The sequence below is a fragment of the Elephas maximus genome, chromosome 6, assembly GCF_024166365.1.
Source record: "Elephas maximus indicus isolate mEleMax1 chromosome 6, mEleMax1 primary haplotype, whole genome shotgun sequence".
NCBI lineage: Eukaryota > Metazoa > Chordata > Mammalia > Proboscidea > Elephantidae > Elephas > Elephas maximus.
In genome coordinates, this window is record NC_064824.1 from 41032581 (window position 1) to 41054873 (window position 22293).

Here is a 22293-nt window from a genome sequence, read left to right on the forward strand (position 1 = left end):
TCGACTGTGTGGACCATAACAAACTATGGATAACACTGCGAAGAATGGGAATTCCAGAACACTTAATTGTGCTCATGAGGAACATTTACATAGATCAAGAGGCAGTTGTCTGGATAGAACAAGGGGATACTGATTGGTTTAAAGTCAGGAAAGGTGTGCGTCAGGGTTGTATTCTTTCACATACCTACTTAATCTGTATGTTGAAAAAATAATCTGAGAAGCTGGACTATATGAAGAAGAATAGGGCATCGGAATTGGAGGAAGACTCATTAACAACCTGCATTACGCAGATGACACGACCTTGCTTGCTGAAAGTGAGGAGGATTTGAAGCACTTAGTAATGAAGACCAAAGACCACAGCCTTCAGTATGGATTACACCTCAACATAAAGAAAACAAAAATCCTCACAACTGGACCAATAAGCAACATCATGATAAATGGAGAAAAGATTGAAGTTGTCAAGGATTTCATTTTACTTGGATCCACAATCAACAGCCATGGATGCAGCAGTCAAGAAATCAAAAGGCGCATTGCATTGGGTAAATCTGCTGCAAAGGACCTCTTCAAAGTGTTGAAGAGCAAAGATGTCACCCTGAAGACTAAGGTGTACCTGACCCAAGCCATGGTATTTTCAATTACGTCAAATGCTTGTGAAAGCTGGACAATGAATAAGGAAGACTGAAGAAGAGTTGACACCTTTGACTTGTGGTGTTGGAGAAGAATATTGAATAAACCATGGACTGCCAAAAGAACGAACAAATTTATCTTGGAAGAAGTGCCGCCAGTATGCTCCTTAGAGACAAAGATGGCGAGACTGCGTCTTACATACTTTGGACATGTTGTCAGGGGGGATCAGTCCCTGGAGAAGGACATCATGCATGGCAGAATACAGGGTCAGCGGAAAAGAGGGAGACCCTCAACGAGGTGGATTGACACAGTGGCTGCAACAATGAGTTCAAGCATAACAACGATTGTAAGGATGGCACAGGACCGGGCAGTGTTTCGTTCTATCGTGCATAGGGTCACTATGAGTCGGAACCGACCGACGGCACCTAGCAACAACACAACAACGACAGGCTAAAACTCATTGCTGTCAAGTCGATTCTGACTCATAGCAACTCTATAGGGCAGAGTAGAACTTCCTCATAGGGATTCCAAGAATGTAAATCATTACGAAAGCAGACTAACACATCTTTCTCCCACGATTCAGCTGGTAGGTTTGAACTGCCAGCCTTTCAGTTAGCAGCTGAGCACTCAACCAATGTGTCACCAGGGCTCCTGGTATTTGTAGGCTAGGGAAGTTAAAATTGTATTTTGGCCAATCACAGAAGGAAGGAATGGATGGTGGGAGTAACAAGTGAGAAGAGAAAGGGAGTAGAGAGTGGAGTGGGCTAAAAAATATTGAAGTTAAAATTCCTCATAAGTTCTATTTGATCGGGGCACATTGATGGTGAGTAATTTGCTTTCTGCTTCGTCTGGATAGTAGACAGGGTCCTTGTTTACTGTATTTCGTGAAGTTAGACTACTCTTTTCTAGGTAAACTACATTTATAGTAAACATTCAAGTGGTTTGGTGTTCGGAAGAGAAATTAAAAAAAAAATTTAAATGGCCTGAGTTTAATTTTTATGCCTTTATTATTTTGGTGTTATTAGCTAGCTAAGCGAAAAAGCAAAACAATATAAAAAACAAAGAAAGAACAAAACCAGTTGCCAGTTGCGATATTTTGAAAGCAGATTGCCAGGCCTTTCATACGAAGTACCCCTGGGTGGGTTTGAACTGCCAACCTTGCGATTGTAGTCAAGCACTTAACCATTTGTATGTACTACCCAGGGACTCCTACTAGATTCAAATGTCATTTAGCTGACACTCTTAGCTTGCATAGTTGTTCCTGTCACCTGTATGGAGTCCCTGTTCGAAATTTCTTTTTACGCACCTGTCTTCTCATCATTGTGAGTTGTGTCTTTAACATTGGAGGAAAGAAAAATAATCTGCCAGGTTTCCTTCCAGTCTGAACCATCTTCTATCCTTTGTAAATGAATTCAAAGAAGTAGAATTGGAAAGCTGGGGCAAATTCACGTGGGTGTTTGCACAATCATTCCTGAAATGCATCATTGAAAAGGAGCGAAATCAGAGCAGTTAGGGAAGAGATATTTATTAGCAGAACCAAAAAAGCTGTTTTTACTAGAGGGCAACGTACTGTAACAAAAGCAAGCAACAAACAAATAAAAAGCTAGAACATTCGCAATTAACTTAAACTCTATAGTTTAAATCTAGAGTTGCTCTTTTGCAGGACATTTTCAGTGTTTTAAATTGAATCTGATGATTGTTTTTCCAACTTTTGAAAGGATTTGCCTTAGAAAAAACAATCTGCATGTCACTGGGAAGACAGAAAAGAAGATCATAAAGTAAGTCTACAGACACGCTGCCTAGTTTTGTTGTTGTTGTTAGCTAATTGACTCATGGTGACCCCCTGTGTTACAGAGTAGAAGTACTCCATAAAGTTTTCTTGGCTATAAGCTTTATGGAAACAGTTTGTCAGACCTTTCTTCCGCAGAGCTGCTGGGTGGGTTTGAACTGCTAAACTTTAGGTTAGCAGCTGGTTGCAAACTGCTTGCACCACGCACTTATCATGTAGTAGTAAGTTTTTTTTTTTTTTTGGTAAGTTTATCTCAGGCACGGCAGATAGAGGCTTACAATTGCATGGGTTGCAGAATATGAACAAGACAATTTTTTATTTCCATTCTCCTGAATATCATGTAATAAATAGTCTTATAAAATAAGGGAATCTTGCCATGCTTAGCTAAATTTATAAAATCAAAACATTGTGGAAAACTGTAAGCTTGCAAAACTTTTAAGCCCTGGATTCTTCTTCTGAATCACCGGGGTCAGCTGATAGATTTAAAGTTTCTGCCTGAAGTTTTATTGAAAACAAAATATAAAATTAAAAACAAGGAAGCAAAACTGGCATTATTATTGGTTATAATCTTTCAGTGCAACTGTAAGATTTTTGATAGAACCATGAGTTCTGAAAGGCTGGAAAAATACCCTTTTCAGATCTGTCATGAGTTTGCTAAAAAATAACCAGTTGCCAATGAGTAGATCAACTCACGGTGACACCAGGTATGTGAGAGCAGAACTGTGCTCCATAGGGTTTTCAACTGCTGATTTTTTGGAAGTAGATTGCTAGGTCTTTCTGGATGGAGTTGAACTTCCAACCTTTTGGTTAGTAGCCAAGTGTGTTAGCCCAGGTGAACACACTGTCGTTGTTTTTGGGTGCTGTCAAAAGTCCTATAGTGACCCCATATGACAGAGTTCAACAGCCCTATAGAGTTTTCTAAGCTGTAATCTTTATGGAAGCAGATCGCACTGGGTGAGTTTGAACCACCAAACTTTTGGTTAGCAGCCGAGTGCTTAACTGTTGCACTACCAGGTTTCCTTGGTTAGGTCTCAAATAAGATTACTGAGTTTTCTTGGCAGCTTGGCAGGAGCCTAAATGAACACTCTCAGAACAGGGGTCCGTGGACTCAGGACGGTCTGCGATGATTTCACCGAATTGCAGTAAATAAGATTAAGAAAAAAAAATTATTTTTCATTAGGTGCATTCTTATAAAAAGAATTATCCCTTATTGAGAGGTTCTGCACTTCCTATTTTTTTGGTATTAAAATGTCCTTTCTTTTATGATATAAAGATGATAGTGCATACAGTGTTATTTCTTACATTTAATGTCTTGGCAAAATTAAAAATTCAATGATGACTGACAAAATTTCTAACATTTTGGGGAGATGCTTTACTGGTTTACAAAACGCCAAAGTCTAGGAAGTCCAGATTAAGAGAAGGGTAGCCTGCTGTAAAAGAGGTCCTTCTTTATGCTTCTTCTTGATTAGATTTTACTGTGACATTATGATCACTAAAATTGGTAACCCTGGCCTGATTTTATGGGAGATTAGAAACCAGATTTAGGGGAAGTTTTAAAGTGATTAAACATTACCCGAAGCTTAAGAATTTTTTTTTTTTTTGTAAAATTTGGCCAATATAGTTATGGCCTAAATATTGTTAACAGAGGGCCACTGTCAGATTCTAGATGTGTCTCATAAACAAATACTACATTTTATACTGGCACAGTTTGTTTGTTTGTACATTATTTATGCTTAACTCTGACAAGTGATAGAAACAAAGTAGATTCTGCACCTTTAGAAAACATGTTGCCCAGTTAACAAGAATATTTTTGGTAGTTTATATGCCAGAGCTAATCTGGGTTTATATACCTTATAAGCATACTTCTAAAGACTAAGCCCCTCTTAATTTCAGAAGCTGTTGTACCCATAGCCCAACCTTTGCCTGGCCACTGATTTTTAAGTTGTAGGAAGGCACTCGAGAACTATGACCTCTATTACTGATTGAAATGACCTCCAAAAGAGATGTATTTATAAAATTATTAAATATTTAGAGGAAAAAGTCTTTACAGTTCCTCTAAGTCAGCATTACCCAAACTAAATTGTATTGCAATTTGCTAAGCTATCTAAATTCTGTGCAATAGACCCCAGATACAGGAGAGAGGAGGAAAAAAGGGGATGTGGGTGGGAGGGAAGACGCTTGAATAAATATTTTGCATTATTATTCTGGCACCAACTCCATCTGCTATGGTAATATCTGCTATGCAACATCTATGGTACCAAAACTTGGCTATTTTACTAGGAGGTTCATTTTATTATTAAGTGTTAAAAAAATCTGTACTTTATTAAACAACAGGTGCTATTTAAAAATTAAATATCCACCTTTATTTTTAGAAGACTTGAAGTTATATAACATATTATTCTAATAAATTCTTGACGATGACTTTATCAAAAACAAAAATTATTTAGAATAGTTTCCTTTTTCCAAGAGATGATAGACAGGCAACTAAAAGTCATACGTCTAAATAGATATCTATTTCGTACAACTGTGACTGCACACTCGTATCAAATGGGAAGTTTTCAACCATGCAGATGTCTGGCTCAACTCCCCGAGAGATTTTAGTTTAATTTGTTTGGGTTGGGACCTGGACCTATGGATTTCAAATATTTTTTCAAAGCTCTCCAAGTGATTCTAAGAGCTCTAGAGGGATATATGTTCTATCCTAAGGCAGTTGGCTTTGTAGAATTCTACACAAAAAAGTTTTTTTTTTTTCCTTTACATATTATTTGTTCTTAGATGATTTTGTACCAAAGATTATATTTAGGGTGGGTTCTAAAGAAATAAGATATGAAAAAAATATTTTAGAAGTGAATTTTGGCACTTCCTTTCTTCCACGCCCTTACAACCTTCTCTCCATATATCATCCTTTTATATCCTTTGGTCTCTTCTGGAGCTGATTACCAACTCCTACCGCTGTGAACCCTCATCCAGGAAAACGCTGGTGCCTTTACTCTTCTGAGTGGGGTCTTTTGCATACTTACATATGTTCAATTTTTAAAAACCTATTGAAATTCAATACAAGATCAGGAGATATAGGAATGAATGCCAGAGGAGTGTGGGAAGTAGGGGAGGATCTTTTCTCAAGGAATTGGAGCTATTTCAGGATCAGACTGTGTATGTAAGTAAAAATATATATATATATATATATATATTTACCGTGGAGTTGCCGTGGAGTTGATTCTGACTTATAGTGACCCCAAGGACAGAGTAGAACTGCCCTACAAGGTTTCTAAGGACCGGTTAGTGGATTCAAACTGCTGACCTTTTGGTTAGCAGCCGAGCTCTTAACCACTGTGCCACCAGGGCTCCTATTTATACTTACGGTACATATATATATATATATATATATATACACATACCATGTGTGCTACACCATGTTACAGGGTGCAGGAAAAGACAGTATGATAATGCATCTTTCTTTTTCACTATATGGTATGCTGCTCCCATGTGGATAGATGGGGTTCATTAGGAGATATGAGAGTTCCCACTTCTGGGCCTTCCAGATTCTGCCTTTATATATGTGACTTCAAGGACAGTTTCTGCTGTATAGCCTCTTTTCTCACCTCCTGTACTAGCCAAGCATTCTCACTACCCCAGCAACACAGAATCTGTGCAGAGGATAGCTACCAACACAGCTGAAGACATCTACTTATTCTTTGTCCTGTCGCCTTCAATTCCACCTTAAATTCACCTTTCTTCCTTTCCTCCTTTTTTTTAATATGCATTCATTTCACCAACATTTATTTAGCACCAATATGCTAGGCACCAGGTAAAGAGAAGGATATAAAATGATAACTCATGGGAGTACTGTTAAATGTTCTTTTTGAAAATGACATATGCTTTTTTTCCAACAAAGCCATCAACATTTTGTATTAATGTTAGGAAATGTTTCCTTTCCACGATTAAATATTAGAAGTCACCCATGCTGGTTGTCTTACGTTTGCCTTCCCAGTACACGCTCTCCCAGGGAGGCTGATTCCAAGGGCTGCCTCTGCCCTCTCCAGCAAGACAGACAGCAGTGGTAGAGCAGATGGTGGGAGGAGAGTGGAGTCAGGGTATTTGTTCCTCCAGTAAGTTCTCCCTGGTGAGTGGCTGTGGGTACTCAGTGGCCCTCTAGATCTCCCGTGGATGGTCCTCTGCACGCAGCTCCTCTCTGGCTTTTGAGAACCGCCCTCCCCTTGTCTCTTCAGGCCTCAAGGTGTAATAGCTCTCAGCTGTCCCTAACCCTGGTGCACCCCAACCCTAGGTGGTTTCCTTGCCCACATCTTTGTAATTAATCCTTTTATTAAACTCTTCTTAATCGCCAAGCTCAAATGAGACATCTGTTTTGGCTGTGACCCTGCCTGATACACCATCTTGGGGTATTTATCCCATTTTTTACATTAAGTGGTCAAGGTGTATATAGATGACTAAATACCCTTTTTCACCCATGGTGTGTTTAGGGAGAGAGATCTGTTACTTGCGCTTGTCCTTTTACTGTCCCTTTTTCTCCAGGGAGGGTTTTACAGTTCCAGTTTCTCTTCAATGTTCCTCCACCAAGAGTGCCATGATTTAAATATTAACAGATTTCCAGGGACACAGAGGATATCAAGGAATATATGCATTCTCAGAACTAAGCAGGCCCATGTGAACTTTAGGGAGTGCGGACTCAGAGCTGAGGGTTCTGTGTTTACTACCCCTCCCACTCTTGAAAGCAAATGTTGGTAAATTGTTTCTGCTCAGCTGTGCATTCTCTGAGATTAGAAAGGTATCTGGAATTCAGGGAAAGCATCCATCTTTTTATTTTGTCAAGTCACTGAGAATAGTTCCTTACTTTTTATTAAACGTTGGCTCAATTGCTATTGTTTTTCTCTCAGATTTGGACATGCTAACTAAAGGATTTGGCTGCTAACTAAAAGGTCAGCAGTTCAAACCAACCAGCAGCCCCACGAAAGAAAGATGTGGCAGTCTGCTTCCTTAGAGAGTACAGCCTTGGAAACCCTATGGAGCAGTTCTCTGTCCTATAGGGTCACTATGAGTGAGAATCGATTGGATGACAGTGAGGGCATCATTTGCTTTTCATTTGTCTATTACTTTGAATAAGTTTGCATGCTCGCATATCATCCTGGTCAAAAGTAACTTGTTCAGTTCTTTTTAAGAGCATTTATCTTTTTTTTTTTTAAATGCTTAATAAAAACAATTAACTCCAAATTCCAAGACAATTTTTTAATGAAAATCAAGCAGCCCATTCATTTCCTGTGTTTTCATATGACTTGAAAAAATTAAAATTATCTGTAGAGAAAGCATGGGAATAGATGTTACCTTTTAATCTACTGTGAGAAGTATGTAACATGTTGACAGATGAAAAACATGGGGGATAGTTTATAAACCTCCAATCATCAAATAAGTGACATGTTTGAGTCAATCAGTTTAAGAGGTTACCGGTCCACTGATGAAACCATTTGAAGAAAATGTGCTGTTTGATGTTACAGAAGCCAAGAGCTGAATAAATGTGTCATCTGTTTTTCATTTTAATTCACTATTTCAGAGTATTTACTGTGTATTAAAAAAATCTTTTCTTTACCCTTGCAAATCTTTTGGACAACCTGGAAAGATTCAGAACCATTTAACACATATCTACAAAAGCACATTCTTAGCTGAGTTATTTTGTTCCTATCTGGTACTATTAAGAATGGTGTATATGAATTTTTTAATTTGTGTAAGAAAACTGCCATTTTACTACTTAGGTAACTGGCGATTTTAAATGAAATCTGCTAAAAATATAACAGACAAAGACTTTTAGCTTGGAACAAAAATGAATTAAGGTGTTTTTTTTTTTTTGGTTTGTTTTATTGTACATTATCAATCTCAAAAGTATTTCTTGTTTGGGGCCCAAATATTCCCTTTAAAACATATTCCTTTTTAAAAAATACATTCCCTTTAAAAAAAAAAAAAATTTGGAAGGGACAATCTTCTCTGCTTTAAGAAACTAGATTATTTGCTACTATTGTCCATGAGAAAAGGTTGTTAGATTAAGAGATTCTTTGAATTTAATCCTCCTTCTAATCCCTATTCCTCCCTTGCAATTAACACCCAATTACTGTTTTTTTTAAAACCCCTCTCTTGGCCATAGAGTTGCTTTAAAAAAAAAAAAAATAATAAATTAATCCCTCTCTTCTCTCTTTTCTCTCTCAGCCGCCTGCCCTCTCACCTCAGGCCACTCCCTCGCACCTCACAGATCCATCCTGCCCTACCTCTTGACAATGCTAATTTCCTCTTCGCAGTTTGGCTACTAAATCTTACACTCCGCTATAAACAGGCTCCTTGCAATGCCTCTGGGTATCCATAATGCATAGCCGAAAACACTCTAAATGCCACCGCTCCTTATTCACGGATTCTTAGCCAGGAGCAAGGGAGGGAGGAAAATATCAGTGTCTTACTTTAAAGCCATTGTCTTCCACTGGTTTTCATTAAAGGGACAGGAGAATACAATGTAACACTCCCAGGTTTTCTGGAGTTATTTTCTAGGAGGGAGGGTTTTTGCCTCACCACATTCAGGCGGCAGGGTTGGAAAGTGGTGAGGGAAAGTGACAGGGTTGTTGAAAGTCCCCAAAAGGGATCTTGTAATTTCTCAAAAAGAAATAGTTCCACAAACAGGAGACATGATTACATAGGCTTAATTAACAGTTGAAGGTATTACGGAGGGCTTATCATGGTAGGATACATGTTTCTTTCTTTAATGAGTAAATGACCCGTTCCAGTGCACAAGTGCATATCAGAAGCACATGGCAAAGAAGAAGCTCGGTGGTGGTAGATCTGATCAAAGTTTTTCAAAACTGACTCCAAGTATTTGATGAAGAAGATTAACATGGAGACAATTTACCAAACAAATACAGCATCAAGAGCCAAGAGACATTCTAAGGGACTTCAAGGCTCCAGCTTGCCCACATAAAGAATATCATTAAACAGAAAGAAAACAAAGACCAGAATAAACGTCTAGTGTGCTGAGTCCATAGAGGAACTTAACTGCCGATTGATGATTTTTTTGTTCTATTTTTTTTTGATATACACACCAGAAGATGTTTTCCATTTTTAAAAAGCAAACCTAGCAGTGCATCTGACCTGGGTTCTAACTGCATAACTTCTCTTAAGTGTTTTAAAAGATTTCTGGACCAGAATTGGTTAATTAGTGCTTTGTGTTGCACTGTGTTACATATGACCTAACCAGAGATAAAAAGGTTTAAAGGTCTCTTGTAACCCTGCAATGCCATTTGTAACACAAAAATAACCCCCTTTCATTACTGGCGTGCCACTGTAGCAGGCAGGTTATTTTTTCCCTTCACAGCAATAAGGGCAGCTTTCGCATCAGAAGAATTCTTGGCAAATTAATGCGCTACCTCTTGGGCTAATTAAATTAGAAAGGATCAAAAATACAGAGCGGCTTTTGTGGTGGACACAATGTCGTGCTTCATGCATCTTGCTCAGAGAGGAATTTCTGCCATTTAGCCCCCTTTTGCCTCTAGCAGTGTTCTGGACTCTCTAACACAGTCAAGTTCCTAATTTGCCTCAATGAGAGAGAATTATTAACTGATAATAAGAAAAGGAGCATTCACAGCTCCAGGCAGGGCTGTGTGGAAAAGGGTGCTCTCCTCAGCACCTGAAGCGCATGCAATTTTTATTAATTCCTGCCTAAAACAATGCATTCAGGAGTAAAATTGCTGTGCAGATGACAAAAACAATTATGCCTTTGATTCGTTCATTCTAAAAAATGTGAACTACTTTAGCTCAAATGTAACCAGATTAAACAACTAAAGTGGTTGGTCCCCTTTCTTTAAATCCAGTTTGGATGGCAGCAACTGTGTTTTATGTAGAGAAGTTGCCACCGCCACTTAAACTGATTGTTCCTATTGAAATCGCTGAGTGCCCAAGTGATTTTGACAATAATTAATATTGTTCTGTCTATACTGTGGTCCTTTGTTTGGAAGACGACACTGATGATGGCGTTGCTATCTTTGTGGGCATTAATCCCAGAAAGAGAGATGTAGGCTCTTGCAATCAATCCTTTCAGAACTATTTGCTTCTGAAGACTTTCTGTGATTTGCTGCTGTTTATGGAGTCTATTGTTTGCAGGTCTGTCTCTCTGCCTCTTGGGTATCATGGTAGATTTGCTCCAAATGAGGTACCTCCATCTCTCCTTGATGCAACATCACTAATGGCCTTTTCCTTTCCACATATTGTTATTTCACAACAACCAGAGGCTCTTACAGTTGATGTTTGCAGAGTTTCTTCTGCTTTTCCTTTGGAGGTGACTATACATTAGTAAATGAGCCCTGGTGGTGCAATGGTTAAGAGCTCAGCTGCTAACCAAAAAGTCTGTAGTTCCAACCCATCAGCCGCCTCACAGGAGAAAAGACCTGGCGATCTGCTCCTATAAAGGTTTATAGCCCAGGAAACCCTATGGGGCAGTTTTAACCTGTTCTGTAGGGTGGCTATGAGTCAGCATAGACTCAACAGCACACAACAACATACATTAGTGATCACCACTCATCTGTCAGTTTGTTGTATTGTGGTAGCTTGCATGTTGCTATGCCACTGCTATTTAAAAACCAACAGGGTCACACATGGTGGACAGGTTTCAGTGGAGCTTTCTAGATTAAGACTAGAAATAAAAGTCTGGTGATCTACTTCTGAAAATCAGCCAATGAAAACTCTAGGGATCACAGCAGAATACTGTCCAATATTCTAGAAGATGAACCCCATACATTGGAAAAAAACCAAACCAAACCCATTGCCATCCAGTTGATTCCAACTCATAGTGACCCTAAGGATACAACAGAACTACCCCATAGGGTTTCCAAGGCTATAAATCTTTTTTATGGAAGCTGACTACCATAACTTTTTTCTGCCTTTAGTTTAGAAGGCACTCAAAATACAGTTTTCACAACAATGGACTCCAGCATAGCAATGATTTGAAAATGGCACAGAACTAAACCAAACCAAACCTGTTGCTATCAAATCAATTCCTTGTCAAGTCAAGAGTAGAACTGCCCCATAGGGTTTCCAAGGCTGTAATTTTTACGAAAGCAGACTGCCACATCTTTCTCCCATGGAATGGCTAGTGTGCTTAAACAGCGGGCCACCAGGGCTCTTTGGCACAGGAATCCCAAACCCCAGGCAATGTTAATTCTGTTGTACATGGGGTCACTGTGAGTTGGAGCCGACTCGTTGGTAACTAACGACAACAACAACATTCGTGAACTCTACTGTCTTCCGGGTTCTATATGTCCATAGTGGTTAGAGCCTGGACTAACGCACATATAAAGCAATGTTAAACTGAACACATTTCTTTGTACATGAATGGTGAATTTCAGTGTGTTGTAAAAAAAAATTCTGAAAAAAATGTTGCCGGTTGTGCCATGACCATGCTTATTCTTATCATTGGCTTGGTTGTAATTTTTGTTGGTAAAAATTTTCCCAAAAACGTCTTGTTATGCTTTTTTTTTTTTATGTGTTTTTAATCATTTTTGAAGCTCCTTCCAAAGTAATAGACATTAGTAATTGCTTTTGGATATAATTTCTGCTAGGATCTTTGACTTTTTATGAGATTTTCATGGTAAACATAAATGCGTGGCCTTGATCTGCTTCAAGACTTCCACAGTCAAGTACTGTCTTTATATTCTGATCAAATCCGTTTTTTTGTCTGTGTAAGCTGGAGTAGTTTCCAATTCACTGGTGAAAATTTAAAGGCCGTTGATGATATAAGTAATGTGTCAAGCCAATGGCTTCTCTGAGATCCAAAGCATATTCCAATATCCTTTTCAATATTACCTGTTTGAATCTCATATATAGTGGACAATCAATTTATTCTCTATGAACTTGTCACCCTGCTTCTTTGCAGGGTGGTAGGAAATTGTCCTTACCTAGTTTGGTCTTATTAGTCATTTAATCATGTAGCAGTAGCCTTAGAACTTTGAACTTTATTCACTCTCTCTGAGCCACGCTTACTCTTTCGATACTCATCTTAAGGACCACTACATAAAGTCTTCTCAGATTTTACCATCTCGCACTCATAACATCACCCCCTCCCATCCCTCTAGTATTTAATTCATGGAATACAAAGTTTGGTGATTGTTATGTACTAAAAAGCCTTGGTCTGGCCATTGCAACTTTATTCATGTGTGATCTTTTAATTACTTGAGGATTGATATCATGTAGTATATTTTCTTTTACTGCTCATAGCATCTATCTACTACTTTAGATACTAGTTAAATTGTTTTTGCTATGTCAATTGGTTTATTTAGGGGGAACCAGGGAAAAATTCTATTGACAGTGTTAAACATTTTTGTAAAATGAAAGCCTAAGATGCTTATGGGACTTTGACCTTATGTAGCTGAGATTAGTTATAAAGTCAGAGTATAAGAAAAAAATTGTATTAGACAAAATTACCTTAAGAACCCTTTCTTAGGAAGCTGCCACATTGGAGATCAATGGATTCTATTTTCTTAATAAGTCCAAAACAGCAAGGTTTAAGAATTTCAACCCAAGGATCAAAGTAGTTGTCTTGCATTTAGTGTCTATGTTGTAGAAAAGAGTGGTTCTCTCTAAACAGTGGAGTCACCCTCAGTGCTGAAAGCTGTTTAATATATGAGAGACACTCAAGAACTGGGACCAGCTGAAGGAAGACAGGTTTCATAGCTCTTATTTCATGCGCATTCTGTGGAAATAGCTGGCAGAAATGCGTCACTACATAAATAGATCTTTTCCCATTTATTTATTTATCTTTTGGGCCAAGTAGGTATAGTTGTGATCACAGAACATAAATGTACGTCATGATGTGGTTCCATCGTGCAATTTCTCTCTTGTTTCTCTCTGTGCTGCATTGTGACAAGGATGTGTTCAGTGCATGGACTCAGCCTGTAAATGCAAACTTGGGTCCTTTTTTTTTTTTTTTAACATGGCATCTTCTTTGCACTCTTTTATCTTCATTACTGCTACTTCCACGTGCGGTCAAGCTACATTTTGAAACACAGTCCTTCATATGGAAAGTATTTCACTCCTTTAATTTTGTGCCTGGTGGTACATTTAGTGATCGTACACTTTTTCTGCCTATGGGGTTTACTGGGAAGCTGCTGTACCATTGACTTTGAGTGCTGCCACCAGGCAGGAGCCTTTATGCCTATTTAAAACTGAAGAAACAGGCATGTGCTGCAAATTACTATTTTCACAAAGTATTGTATGGGGTGTCTGAATTTTTGGCAGGAAAAATAGAGATTTTGAAAATTTTCATTTGTTACACATATGCACCAATAGACCCCAGTGGGGACTCAGGGGTGTAACTGGTGGTACTTCATATGTACCACTAAATATTTAGGGTAAGCTTGTGGGAGGGGGCAAGAAAAAGAAAAGAAAAAAAAAAATCTATATTACCTACCAAAAATTCAGACACACTCAGTGATTCAGCATGCTTCCATTAATGCGAACACATGGTATCAATGAAAAACTCAAAGCAGAAAAATAGCTGGGTCATCAAAGGGTTAAATCCCGATCTTGTCAAGGAAAGTGCAGATTAAGAAGATGGTCACATACCAGATCAGAAAACAAAAACCAAAAAAAAACAATGATGAGGTTTCAAGTTGTCTTCAAGGAATCTTGTAGAATTTCCTAACTATTCTACAAAATTAACAAACAACAATAACAACAACAAAAACCAGGTTTGTGTTAAACTTCTATGAATTTCCCAGCTTTGCTGTTCCTAACTCTCACAAGAAAACTGGCTGCCTCAAAGTTTGGGAAACCTAGGATGGGAGAAGTCTCACACTTTGTAGGAGGTCCTCTATCTTCAGAAAATAGACTTCCAGGTGTTGGATTTGTAGGGTTTATGGCAGCTGTTACCTTGAAAATTGTCTGTAATATTTTAGGGTTGGTTAAAACATAAGATAACGTGGAGCATTAATAAATAGATATTCTCAGGTCAAACTAGTGAATTCTTTCTTTGATGAAGGGGATTTTTCAAAATCATAACATAGTTTAAAATGGTTGAGATTTATTTAAATCCTCTCATCTTCCCACAGTGATTGCATGTGAAACACATGCTTCTATACAATACACTTTTAACAATGGCGTGCATGTTCTTCCAAAAACTTCAACATTTAACTGTGGGAAAGAGGCCACTTCTTTTCTAAACGACAGCTGCCACACCCTAAAGTAGTTCTATTATCTATTCTTGATCTTCACTGCTTTTAAGCCTTTGGTTTCTCTACGTACATGCTGGACTCAGAGAAACAGAATATGTCTGAATACTTTCCTTCTCATATTTGAGAGTGCTGCGCTTGAAAATATCATCTGCATGTGTTTTATTTTTATTTCAACCATACGCGCTTTTATAAGTATTTGAAAAAAGAAAATATTTTAAAGATTTGAAATAGAAAGAAGGGAAGATATATGAGTTACAGCAGCCCCAGGGTAAGAGTATCTCATACGCTAATGATTCATCTGGAGTTTATGTGTCTATTTATGCTGTCATTTATTTGGGGGAGGGGTGGCTAGAGAAAGAAAGCAGTGTATTGCCTATTACCTAAATACCAGAGGTTTCTGAAAGAAAAAGGGGGAGAAAAAAAAGACACCCTGAACATTATCCGTATTTAATTAGGAGCAATCATTATATAATTATTCACATTAATTCAGTTTCTTACAACAGTCTTACACTTATTGGCACTTCCTCTTTTTCCCCTCTTTGTTCTAAAAGAAGGGAGCAGTGTTCTCTATTATTTAAGAGGGAAAAATAAAAAAGGTTTATTTTCCGATGAAACTTGTACAAAAACATCCACATTTGATGTGACTCATAGGGTCGGTCATAGGGTGTGTTATTGTTACACACGATCTTGATCTTTCTATAATTATTCGACACTCAGATAAGTAACAGCGTCTTTAAAGAAGCCAGAAAACTTGAACGTATGTCTTTCTCATAAATGCAAGATTCCAATCATCAGAGCCCAGTTTTTCACTTGGAGGGAATGAACGCAGCATGTAAAGAGAGCTGTATGTGAGGATATAAAACCACAATTGCATGGGAACATTATTAGTGAGGTAGCATAAATGCACCCCCCTCCCTTTTGCCTTTGATCCCATCCCTCTCTACTTTGCTCTTGCTTTAACTTCTCCCATGATTTCCTCACCACTAGACCCTCCGGGGAAACCCTGGTGGCGTAGTGGTTGAGTGCTACTGCTGCCAAATAGAACATTGGCAGTTCAAATCCACGAGGCGCTCCTTGGAAGCTCTGTGGGGTAGTTCTACTCTGTCCTATAGGGTAGCTATAAGTCAGAACTGACATGAGGGCAATGAGTTTGGGTTTTATTTGGGACCCTTCCGTCAGTGCAGAGGACATTGTCTTAAAAACAAAACAAAAAAATTAAAAAAAAAAAAAAACCCTCCATTTTGCTTTTCCATTAACCTTTCATTCTATTCCTTGAGTTCAAAACTTACTGAAAAGGTAAACTGTGTCATAAATAAGTGAAGGCTGGTATGAAAGGATGAAGTATAATTAAGTCAGTATATCAGTGAGACAGTTCTACCCAGAATAAGAATTCACACAGCTTACCCAGAAAGTTAGCTTTCTAAGAGATGTTTTAGGAAATAAACAGTTGTCCTCCTTTCTGTATGTCTTAATAGAGTCCGGAAAATGATTCTGCTAGTGAACACACAGATTCACTTTGGCTATCGTTATAAACAAAGAAGAGAGGGTGATGAGTCTGTACAATTTCTTGGCGGTCACCTTTTTTCATGAATGTGGGATACCTGAAGAAGCAAAAGCTGGGGAAACGAATTGAAAAATTATTCGTTTTTACAATGCAGAGGCAAGAATAAATTAAAGCAGATGCACAATGAAAAGTTTCTTTTCGACTTTACCCACACGTCCATTTCTCTGCCTCTTGCAATTAAATAGAAAAGGAGGAGAAAACTATTTCCAGGTGTCTTCACTCAGTTTCTGCGTTTGCAAAAATATCGATATATGACTTTCCTACTGACAGGGGACAAAGAAAGAGAATCTCGTCTCTTGTGACCCTCTGTTACAAATATAGTTACACAATGGCGTAAAATAGTTCTTTTGAGTCCCAGATTTGTGACTACAAAAAAAATGGGCATTCCTTTCTTTTTCTCTCTGCCTGAAAATCAAGTCCACCCTGTCTCGGCCACATAAATAGAACAATTTTCCTCTGTGAACTGCTTGATGAGGCTGTGGCCAGATTCATATAAATGTCATAAAAACAGAGGACAGAATGGATTATTTTATGATTAAGATCTGTATGGATCTTTGTATGAATGCAACGTGCTTTGGCAGGGATCCGCTGCACGCACACTAGCTTTAGTGTGTGTGGTGGAAAAAAAATGGCCTGCCACACTGTCACTTTAATGTCTTTTCGGAAAAGGAACAAAAATCACTGGGCTCCACCAAAAGTTACAGCGATCATACCAAGGTAGAGTTTGCTAACCAGTACGGTGTGTGTTCTATTTCTCCTTGTAATAATAACCAGCGTAAGATTCAATAAAATGCCACAATATTTCCCAGTGCTCTGTCACAAAATGACACTTTGACATCTAATTGTAACCCCAAGGTGAAACTTTCCTCTTCTCTAATTTATGTAATAATATTCCATTTTCTTTTCATATCTTTGATGGTGTCAATGAGCTGAAATCTTTCTCTCCCTGTAGTTTTTTTTTTTTTTTTGGTGGCGGGGAGAGGGAAGCTTCATTCAGGTTTATTTTTTGAAACATCAGACAAGCTGCTATCAGCACGTCGATGCCAAGATGGTCCTTTAATAAAGGACTGTGGTTTAAGAATTTCAACCCAAGGATTAATGTATTAAAGTGAATAATAGCATCTAGGCAGTAGCAAAGATGATGATCAGAGTTGGTGAAAGAGAGAATATTGATCATCTGGCTGTATCAGGCACAAACAGGGAGAAGGAAAACAAAAGGGAGGAAAAGGAGATTAAAGAAATGAAATATAGTTTAGTAGTGCCAGCTGATTCTGTTGCTAATTATAAATCTTTGGCAAGAAGCCTTTGGTTATACAGTAACACTCCACTTATCTGGCGGTCAGATTTCCAGCAATCTTTGCCACACAGAATACAGCTGAGATCCTGGAACTGTACCTCTCAAAACCTTGGCCATGCAGGAACAACTTTCTTTGTTGGAGGTGTTTGAATATCCCATGGAAGGATTATTGAATTAATTTTGCACAGACATTTAAGATTGCTTATTTCATATATCTTGGTGTCTGGGTTCTTTAAGACACTTGAAATTCTTTCCTAGGTTATAGTGGGAGGTGAGGATAGGGAGAGGGTGAAAATGCTTTGGGAAGGGAGAAGGAAAGGAAATTTAGCAGGCTTAAAATAAATATACATAGATAGCAATACTATTTGAAAGACAATAGTAAATATTCTAAAAGAAAAATAGCTAAATTGTCTCAACTATTTACAAGAGGGAAAGATAGTTCTGAGCTCCGGAACCCAAGGAAATCTTTATGGAGAGGGGACACTATTGTTGAGCCTAAAGGGATAAGTAAGGTTTGGAAGTATAGGAAATGGGGGATAAACATTCAGGAAGGCATGGAGAAATGAGAGGGAGGCAGGAATATTTCGCGTCATTAACAAAATGCTGAGACTAGTTCAATTTAGTTGAAGCATAGATGAACCCATGAGAGTTTAGAAAAGGTGGTTAAAATGGCAAATAAGAACTAGGCTACAGAGTCTTAAATGCCAAGCTAAGGAGTGTAGGCTACGTGGAACTACTGAAAGTCATTGATCAGGGGAGCTTACAATGTCAGAGTTGTGTTTTAGGAGGTGAGGGAGTCAGAGAAGGTTCCCAGATTCCTGGGTTCTTTGACTGCATAAGTGGCAGTATCATAAACAAAATGGGAAACACAAGAGGACGAGCAGGCTTGGAGAATGGAAATTGGAAAATTTAGTGTGGAAAACACAACGCTTGAATTTATGGACATCCTTCAGATGACTAGTTTCTTAGAAGGGGATCATGAGACAGGGAAGGCTGGATAGGGATTTGAAGTCAACCAAACAAGGGTAAAGGCAATGGTTAAATCCAAAGGACTGGATAGAATGCAGAGGATGAAAGAATGAGGAGCAAGAACAGATAGTTGGAGTCCATATTAGTGGGTGAAAGGAAGAGCTTGAGAAGCTACAAAAAGTATAACGTAAGGAAGGAGGAGTACCATTCCTTGCAGCATTGTAGAAAACAGAGTAGAAGAGGAAGGGAGAAAGGAACTGGCATACACAGGGCATCAACTACATGTCAGACCTGGATGTACACAATTTCATCTAGTCTTTCCAGACATTCTATTAGATATGTATTCTTACCCTAATTTTACAAAGACAGAAATTGATTTTCAGAGACGCTAGGTCATGCGCCCAAGGTTACACAACCAGCAAATAGCTGAGCTGCAATTTGTAGTCAGGTCTGTTCTACTCCAAAGTTGATGCTTTTGGTTGAATCATGTAAGAGTAGGGAAAAGAGCTGTTTGGTTTGTTGACCTCCAGTAGAGTTGTGTGAGCAGAGCCATAGTTTATGAAAATAAAACACAATATGTGAGTTAAGGAGCCCTGGGGGTGCAACAATTAAGCACTGGACTGCTAACTGCAAGGTTAGCGGTTCAAACCCACCTAGCGGCTCCTTGGGAGAAAGACCTGGGAATAAGCTGCAGTTAAGATTACAGCCTAGAAAACCCTATGGGGCGGTTCTACTATGTCACATGGGGTCATTATGAATCAAAAATTGCCTTGAAGGCACACAACAACAAGTATGTGAGTGACGTATTCAGTGCAGTTCATGTATTAGTTATTGGACACCTACTGTATAATGAGAAACTGTTTTAGCTGCTGGAGTTACAAAGATCAACAGGACATAGGCCTTGCTTTCGGAGAGTTTGCTATCTGGAAGGCACAAGACACACATCTAGATTATTTCAGTGTAACCTGGTATCTGCTTTGAGGAGGCAGTTTACTCTTTCAAGAAATTTGGGGGCTCAAGGGAAAGAATATAATGAAAGTTTAACAGAAAAGCAAAGTTGAGTCCTTTTTTTTTTTCTTTTTAAGATAAGGTACATTAGATGAACTGGTGAGTCCAGTGATGAGGAGGTCATTGAAGAAATTAAAGCAAGAGCAGATGAGAGAGGGATGGGAGCAATGCTTATTAGTGTCTTATTCTTACTCTTTGGAAAAGAGATAGGCCTGAGAGCATTAACTTAATATTTTGTGTGGGGTTAATATTGCTTATTAGGCAGGCCACCATGCCACCCTTGGCTATCCTTAGCTGTCCATTTGTAGAGAACAGAAACCCTCACGGTCAGGGTAGAGAAAGCCTTTTTCATCTATTTGTACCCAAAAAAGGGACATTGAAAACAACATCCTGGGTTAAAAAAAAAAAGATAGAAGAGCCGGCAAATTAAATGAATTTCAAATTCTGGCTTATTTTCAAACAAAACTCAAGAAAAAATGATACGTAAATAAATTGTATGGAAAAATTAATTTTGCTTTGTTGTTACTGTTCTAATTTTAGGGGTAAATAATTTCAGTAAGTCTCAATACTGTGGTTAGAGGCTACAAAAAGCTGTGTCCAAAACAAGCACTCGTCTTCTTCATCAGAGGGTTCTATGAGGAAAAATAAATCTTGTGCTCTTGTACTAGAACAGCTTTGGTAGAAAGATATGGTTGCGATCTCATTGTTTAAGGACTATGGAAAATACTAAAAAAACTTACGTTCATAGTGCTCCCTATGAGTTGTTCTCCTTTCTAAGTTATGGTGTGCTTTCCCCATTCTATATATTACAGCTTTTTTTCTAGGATGCAGACTATGGTCTCTTATGTTGCTTCTCTCTCTCTCCTTTCTCTTTTTCATACCTTACAATTTCTTACGGAGTTCCTGGGTGGCGCAAATGGTTAATACCCTTGGCTGCTAACCACAAGACTGGAGGTTCTGGTCCAGCCAGAGGAGATTTAGAAGAAAGGTCTAGTGATTTACTTCTGAAAAATCAACCACTGAAAACCCTATGGAGCACAGTTCTACTCTAACACACGTGAGGTTGCCATGAATCAGAATCAACTCCACAGCAACCATTTCTTATTAGCGTCTCTACTTCTGAAAACAAAGCCCAATAATTTTTTTTTTCCAAGAGTAATAATTGCTCTTAGGCTTATAACATGGAAAGACAGGTGTGAATGCTAATAGTAGTCCAGTATTAATAAAAACCACTTAAGAAGAATAATTTATGTTAATTTTTGGCACATCAAATGTTAAGTAAATCATTTCTTCTTTTCATTGGTATAAGCCTTTACCATTTCAAATCTAGTAATGTAGAAGTACTTGAATTTTTCATTTCATATTCCTATAGTATTCACACAATAGTCACGTGTTCTGCAATACCAAGAATTGTAGGTTTGTCAATTTACTAGAAACAATAAGGATTTTATTTAGAGCAATGTTAAAGGGAATAAGTTCTTGACTTGATGAGTCAAGTCTAGTTTTTCATTTCAACTTAGTGCTACTGGAACTCTGTGACTGAACATTGAGATTACTATAATCCATAAATCAGATGTCAAGAGAAAAGCCAGCTAATTTTTAGGATATTTTAAAATACTTTTGTTAAACCAGTTGTTACGGAAAGTATAATCTTGGTCATTAATGTTATCATCTCTTTTCACCGTCAACAGCATTTCAACAAAATCAACCAGTGTTATACCTATTTGCTTCTGGATTTAGGGAAAAAGGAGTTTAAGAAGCCAACCTTGATTTTATGAGCAACAACAATATAATAGTAAATTCTAAAAATAGCAATAAAGTTCTGTTTTATTTTTTAAAAAATGTATGCTTTACACCAATAAGGTTAGAACCACTCACTCAGGCAAAATAACCCACAGACCACAAGTTATATCCCAGGTTTTGAAACTCACATAATGATTTTGGCCTTTTTTAAACTGACTCATACAACTGTGGTAGACTCATCATTTTATCCCGGTATCGTAGTGCTGTAATTTAATTCAGCAGAGTCCTATAATAATCTACAATCTTCTACCATATATGATAGTTTTTTTAATTACTTTTTTTTTTGGTTTTTGGTGTTGTTTATCTAAATTGGGGATTTTGTTTTCCTTGCTCCAGTTTTCTGCACAATATTCTCAAATTACCTCCTCATTTACTGTTCTCTTTTACTATTTCCCTCACCCGTGTTTATTCATATTATTTACTTCAATACAATTTTATTTTATAACACTCTAACTGTGACAGTGCCATATATTTTCACTATGTGTGACAATTCTCAAGGTGTGACACAAAAGAACATTCATAAAAAAATCACAGGCTTGTTTTTGTTTTGGTTGCTGGTGGTAATTTTCCTTACCCCCATTGTTTATAAGTATATTTTGCTATGTGAACATAAATATCCCCAAAATAACAGATTTCTTGGCAGAGGTGATTAAAAATCTAAGAAATATTTCAGGATCATACTCAGACCCTCTAGCCACTGACTGTGGTGTCTGTATCAGATTGAGGCCCAAGGGCATGGCCACATCATTATGACAATAGTTAAAGTTGTTAGGAAGCTCAAGGACCAACAAGTGAGAATGTAATTCTCCATCAAGATTGCCAGCTGTTTTTAAGTGTTTGGAGACCAAGACGAAGACCACAAGAATCAGTGGCAGATTGTCAAAGCAATGATGCAGAAGCGTACCATTACCCTTACGAGCCACAAGAGGTACAATTGTGTTTCCTGCCATGATGAAATCCTAGTTGAGCTCATTGAAAACAAGCGTATAATTAGTTTGTGAACATTTCTAGAATATGACACTTT

General features: G+C 38.0%; 1 long non-coding RNA gene across 1 annotated transcript in view; it reads left to right on the forward strand.

Moving 5' to 3' along the window:
• Positions 1-1291: 1291 nt before the first annotated feature.
• Positions 1292-22293, forward strand: part of LOC126077672 (uncharacterized) — a 36075-nt gene continuing 15073 nt past the window's right edge. Inside the window, exons 1-2 of the long non-coding RNA XR_007517824.1 lie at positions 1292-1450; positions 2346-2405. This is a non-coding gene — a long non-coding RNA (uncharacterized LOC126077672). The remainder of the gene's footprint in view (positions 1451-2345; positions 2406-22293) is intronic.